The sequence below is a fragment of the Giraffa tippelskirchi genome, chromosome 3 (genome assembly GCF_054371585.1).
Source record: "Giraffa tippelskirchi isolate mGirTip1 chromosome 3, T2T-mGirTip1v1.2.pri, whole genome shotgun sequence".
Lineage (NCBI taxonomy): Eukaryota > Metazoa > Chordata > Mammalia > Artiodactyla > Giraffidae > Giraffa > Giraffa tippelskirchi.
The window spans coordinates 91,039,637-91,046,159 of NC_137277.1; positions in this window are offsets into that span (position 1 = coordinate 91,039,637).

Genomic DNA, 6,523 nt, shown 5'->3' on the forward strand with positions numbered 1-6,523 from the left:
AAAATCATCTGACCCACACAGAATAGGAAAAGGAGTTCAAGTGGGTATGCTTCTATCATGTTGCAAGTGTGCTAAGTCAGTTCAGTGGTGTCCAACTCTTTGCAATGTTATGGACCGTGGCCCTCTAGGCTCCTCTGTCCATGGGATTCTCCAGGCAAGAATACTGGAAGCGGTTGCTGTGCTCTCCTCCAGGAGACCTTCCTGACCCAGGAACTGAACCTGCATCTCTTATGTCTCCTGCACAGGCAGGCGGGTTCTTTGCCACTAGTGCCACATAGGAAGTCCCTACTATTATGTTAGAAAAGAGTTATGTTATTTTAGGTTTAGTATTTTGAAATAAAGGTGGAGTTATGATTTATACAGAAGGCTGTATAAGAATTTTAATTGACACAAAATCTCACAAAGTCTTCAAGTATGGACAGTCTTTATTGTTATCATTGAAACAAAACATTTGCAAAGATATGCAATCCTTCAATGAGTGTGTATGTTATGAAAACCACATCATTACCAAAATTGAAGAAAAAATCTTTCTTTACTCTTTAGATCTTCAATTTTTATAATCTCGAATTAGGTTATTTGGTTGACTAAAATAATCCAATCTCTTGTAATAATGTTTCTTTTTTTCCTGTAACTTTAATCACTAAAGTTAATCTGCTTTTCTATTTCATGCTGGACCTGCATGTTGCATTGATCCAGCCTCAAGCAGAAAAGTGGAAAGGAGATGAGGGGGCGTGTGTTGGGGGAAGGCTAGGCAAGTGAAAGAAGAGAAGTGGGGGATGGAAAGAGTAGGAAGGAGAGGTGTAGAGGTTTTTCTTAGTTATTTGTGAAGCAGTTTTCCATGGCTTCATAAATCAATACTTCTCTCAGAAGCCACTTAAAGCAAAGGACACTAAAAAATTAATTTTAAAAAATTAATGACTTCTATATTACCACAGTAGAATGCTGTTTAAGTGCCTAGCATAGTGCTAGGAGCTCAATAAATGTTTGATCAAGGAAAAAGGAATTTATAAATATTGCATGGGTTTTTGCGGGGGGAGGGGACAGGCTGCTGCTAAAAGTTAAAATCAACTGATAACATTTAACATGTCTTGTAATTATGACTATTTTACCTCTATGTAAATGAAATCTTAATATGTAATTTTACTTTCCAGGTTTTCCCAAAATTGCTGGGCAGATCACATGATGGGATACATTCTCTCCTCAGTCTGAGTCTTTCTTTTTCCTTAGCTTCCCAGCCCCTCACCCAGTCAGGTGTAACTCATTCTCCAGGTGGTTTTGGATGATTAGGAAGTACGCCTGGAGAATGATCCTATTTGCTTGGGAGAAAAGTGCTGGTAAAAGGTCAAACCTGAGTTCCTAGGGACTGGGGCAGCTGAAGCTAAAAACATGAATCATCATTAGCTTTTACTGATGCCAAGTCATGCAAGTCTGTGGAGTTCATACAGAAAGAGAAATTTGGATCAATAGGGCTTTATGCTACCATGCAGCTTGATAATTACTTTCTAGAAATTAAGTTTGTAAAGGTTTTTTATTCCTTAATTTTTTTTTCTCTGTTCTGAAAGCCTGCCTTAGTTTCTGTACCTGTAGATAAACCCATAGTATTTTCTTTCAGCTCCCTTTTTAAATTTTTTTAATGATGCATTACTTTGGAGGTAGGCTGGCTGTGTCCTTTATACTCAGTAACCTTTGCTGTCTATTTAACAGTGTACTGATAATTCACAATAGGATTGACTTTTAAAATGCACTTCTCTGAATGTTTAAAAAACCAAGTCACAAACATAGTCAGCCCTTGTTTTGTCATCGGCTAGTATTTAGGCTGTTGACCTGGCAATGCTAAGGGTAGGTAGGCTACATTGTTTAGCTGGTAAATGAAGTGTGCAAGCCACTGCTATGCTGTGCTTAGTTGCTCAGTCATGTCCGGCTCTTTGGGAGCCGATAGCAAGTCAGGCCCCTCTGTCCATGGTTATTCTTCAGGCAAGAATATTGGACTGGGTTGCCATGCCTCCAGGGGATCTTCCCAACACAGGGATTGAACCTGGTCTCCCGCATTGCAGGCAGATTCTTTACCATCTAGCTGCCAGGGAAGCCCACAAGCGATTGCTACTTCTGTTTTATTGCGAGTTGACTGACAAAACCCAGTGAACACCATGGAACGCTTTTACATTCACAGGAAAAACTATATAGACTTGCACATCTCACTGTAGAAGGCCTTAAATAAAAATAGCCAATAAATATTTTATGCCCTTGCAATGTCAAGAATTTTTGAGGCTTTAAAATAAACAGGAGTTGAGAGTGAGTGTTTATAAGCTTAATACCACAGAATGTGAGCTTGTTTGCACATAGACTCATTCAAGCCCATTTGCCTTTAGCTGCTAGTGGAGAGGACTTTTAGATATGGTTGGAGAGAGTAAATTACTCAGCTCAGTTCAGTTGCTCAGTTGTGTCTGACTCTTGGCGACCCTATGGACTATAGCATGCTAGGCCTCCCTGTCCATCACCAACTCCCAGAGTTTACTCAAACTCATGTCCATTGAGTCAGTGATGCCATACAACCATCTCATCCTCTGTCATCCCCTTCTTCTCCCGCCTTCAATCATGCCCAGCATCAGGGTCTTTTCAAATGAGTCAGTTCTTCATATGAGGTGGCCAAAGTATTGGAGCTTCAGCTTTAGCATCAGTTGTTCCAATGAATATTCAGGACTGATTTCCTTTAGGATGGAATGGTTGGATCTCCTTACAGTCCAAAGGACTGTCAAAAGTCTCCAACACCACAGTTCAAAAGCATCAATTCTTCGGCGTTCAGCTTTCTTTATAGTCCAACTCTCGTATCCTTATATGACTACTGGAAAAACCATAGCTTTGACTAGATGGACCTTTGTTGGTAAAGTAATCTCTCTGCTTTTTAATATGCTGTCTAGGTCACTCATAATTTTTCTTCCAAGGAGTAAGCACCTTTTAATTTCATGGCTGCAGTCACCACCTGCAATGATTTTGGAGCCCCCCAAAATAAAGTCTGTCACTGTTTCCCCATCTATTTGGCATGAAATGATGGGACTAGATGCCATGATAGTAGTTTTCTGAAAGTTGAGCTTTAAACCAACGTTTTCACTCTCCTCTTTCACTTTCATCGAGAGGCTCTTTAGTTCCTCATCGCTTTCTGCCATAAGGGTGGTGTCATATGCATATCTGAGGTTATTGATATTTCTCTGGGCAATCTTGACTCCAGCTTATCCTTCATCCAGCCTAGGGTTTCTCATGATGTACTCTGCATATAAGCTAAATAATCAGGGTGACAATATAAAGCCTTGACATACTCCTTTCCCTATTTGGAACCTGTCTATTGTTCCATGTCCAGTTCTAACTGTTGCTTCCTGACTTGCATACAGATTGCTAAAGAGGCAGGTCAAGTGATCTAGTATTCTCATCTCCTTCAGAATTTTCCACAGTTTATTGTGATCCACACAGTCAAAGGCTTTGGCATAGTCAATAAAGCAGAAATAGATGTTTTTCTGGAACTCTCTTGCTTTTTCAATGATCCAGCAGATGTTGGCAATTTGATCTCTGGTTCCTCTGCCTTTTCTAAAACCAGCTTGAACATCTGGAAGTTCACGGTTCACGTATTGCTGAAGCCTGGCTTGGAGAATTTTGAGCATTACTTTACAGGCAAGTGAGATGTGTGCAATTGTGCAGTAGTTTGAGCATTCTTTGGCATTGCCTTTCTTTGGGATTGGAATGAAAACTGACCTTTTCCAGTCTTGAAGCCACTGTTGAGTTTTCCAAATTTGCTGGCATATTGAGTGCACCACTTTCACAGCACCATCTTTTAGGATTTGAAATACCTCAACTGGAATTCTGTCACCCCCACCAGCTTTGTTCATAGTGATGGTTCCTAAGGCCCACTTGACTTCATGTTCTAGGATGTCTGGCTCTAGGTGAGTGATCATATCATTGTGATTATCTGGGTCATGAAGATCTTTTTTGTATAGTTCTTCTGTGTATTCTTGCCATGTCTTCTTAATATCTTCTGCTTCTGTTAGGTCCATACAATTTCTGTCCTTTATTGAGCCTATCTTTGCATGAAATATTCCCTTGGTATCTCTAATTTTCTTGAAGAGATCTCTAGTCTTTCCCATTCTGTTGTTTTCCTCTATTTCTTTGCAGTGATCACTGAGGAAGGCTTTCTTATCTCTCCTTGCTATTCTTTGGAACTCTGAATTCAAATGGGAATATCTTTCCTTTTCTCCTTTGCTTTTCACTTCTCTTCTTTTCACAGCTATTTGGAAGGTCTCCTCAGACAGCTGTTTTGCTTTTTTGCATTTGTTTTTCTTGGGGATGGTCTTGCTCCCTGTCTGCTTTACAATGTCACGAACCTCCATCCATAGTTCATCAGGCACTCTGTCTATCAGATCTAGAGTCTTAAATTTATTTCTCACTTCCACTGTACAATTGTAAGGGATTTGACTTAGGTCATAGCTGAATGGTCTAATGGTTTTCCCTACTTTCTTCAATTTAAGTCTGAATTTGGCAATAAGGAGTTCATGATCTGAGCCACAGTCTGCTCCTGGTCTTGTTTTTGCTGACTGTATAGAGCTTCTCCATGTTTGACTGCAAAGAATATAATCAATCTGATTTTGGTGTTGACCATCTGGTGATGTCCATGTGTAGAGTCTTCTCTTGTGTTGTTGGAAGAGGGTGTTTGCTACGACCAGTGTGTTCTCTTGGCAGAACTCTATTAGCCTTTGCCCTGCTTCATTCTGTACTCCAAGGCCAAATTTGCCTGTTACTCCAGGTGTTTCCTGACTTCCTACTTTTGCATTCCAGTCCCCTATAATGAAAAGGACATCTTTTTTGGGTGTTAGTTCTAAAAGGTCTTATAGGTCTTCATAGAACTGTTCAACTTCAGCTTCTTCAGCGTTACTGGTCAGGGCATAGACTTGGATTACCGTGATATTGAATGGTTTGCCTTGGAAATGAACAGAGATCATTCTGTCGTTTTTGAGATTGCATCCAAGTACTGCATTTTGGACTCTTTTGTTGACCACGATGGCTACTCCATTTCTTCTAAAGGATTCTTGCCCACAGTAGTAGATATAATATTCATCTGAGTTAAATTCACCCATTCCAGTCCATTTTAGTTTGCTGATTCCTAAAATGTTGATGTTCAATCTTGCCATCTCCTGTTTGACCACTTCCAATTTCCCTTGATTCATGGACCTAACATTCCAGGTTCCTATGCAATATTGCTCTTTACAGCTTTGGACCTTGCTTCCATCACCAGTCACATCCACAACTGGGTATTGTTTTTGCTTTGGCTCCATCTCTTCATTCTTTCTGGAGTTAGTTCTCCACTGATCTCCAGTAGCATATTGGGCACCTACCAACCTGGGGAGTTCATCTTTCAGTGTCCTATCTTTTTGCCTTTTCATGTTGTTCATGGGGTTCTCAAGGCAAGAATACTGAAGTGGTCTGCCATTCCCTTCTCCAGTGGACCACATTTTGTCAGAACTCTCCACCATGACCTGTCCATCTTGAGTGGCCCTACATGGCATGGGTCATAGTTTCATTGAGTTAGACAAGGCTGTGGTACATGTGATCAGATTGGTTAGTTCTGTGATTGTGGTTTCAGTCTGTCTGCCTTCTGATGGAGGATAAGAGGTTTATGGAAGCTTCCTGATGGGAGAGACTGACTGAGGGGGAAACTGGGTCTTATTCTCATGGGCAGGGCCATTCTCAGTAAACTTTTAATCCAATTTTCTGTGATGGGTGGAGCTGTGTTCCCTCCCTGCTATTTACCTGCCAAACAATGGTGGAGGGAATGAAGATAATAATGACCTCCTTCAAAAGATCCCAGACACTTATTGTAGCACTCAGTAAATGTTTTAAAGAGGTAGAAAAACCTACCTTTCCTACTAGCATTATTTTAATCACAAAGTGAAAATCTGGTTTTACATTTCAGAATCTTCTTAAAATGCAGCTTATGTAAACTAGAATATTAAAAATCTTATAGTCTATATCGGAGAAGGCAATGGCAACCCACTCCAGTACTCTTGCCTGGAAAGTCCCATGGATGGAGGAGCCTGGTAGGCTGCAGTCTATGGGGTCGCTAAGAGTCAGCACGACTGAGCGGCTTCACTTTCACTTTTCACTTTCATGCACTGGAGAAGGAAATGGCAACCCACTCCAGTGTTCTTGCCTGGAGAATCCCAGGGACGGCGGAGCCTGGTGGGCTGCCATCTATGGGGTCGCACAGAGTGGGACACGACTGCAGTGACTTAGCAGCAGCAGCAGCAGCAGCAGCAGCAGCAGCATAGTCTATATATTTATGTCCTTGGCTTACAATCCTTTCTAAATTCTTATCACTCTATTCTCATACTGACTTTTCTTTCCCAAAAGATGTGAATTCCTAACAGTTTATGTGAATATCTCTAAAAAAAAAAAAACTCATTATTTCATTTAATTTTAAAGACTTGCAATAATAATGACTTCTAGGTTTTTTTGTATCCTTCAGTGTTTGCTTGAGATT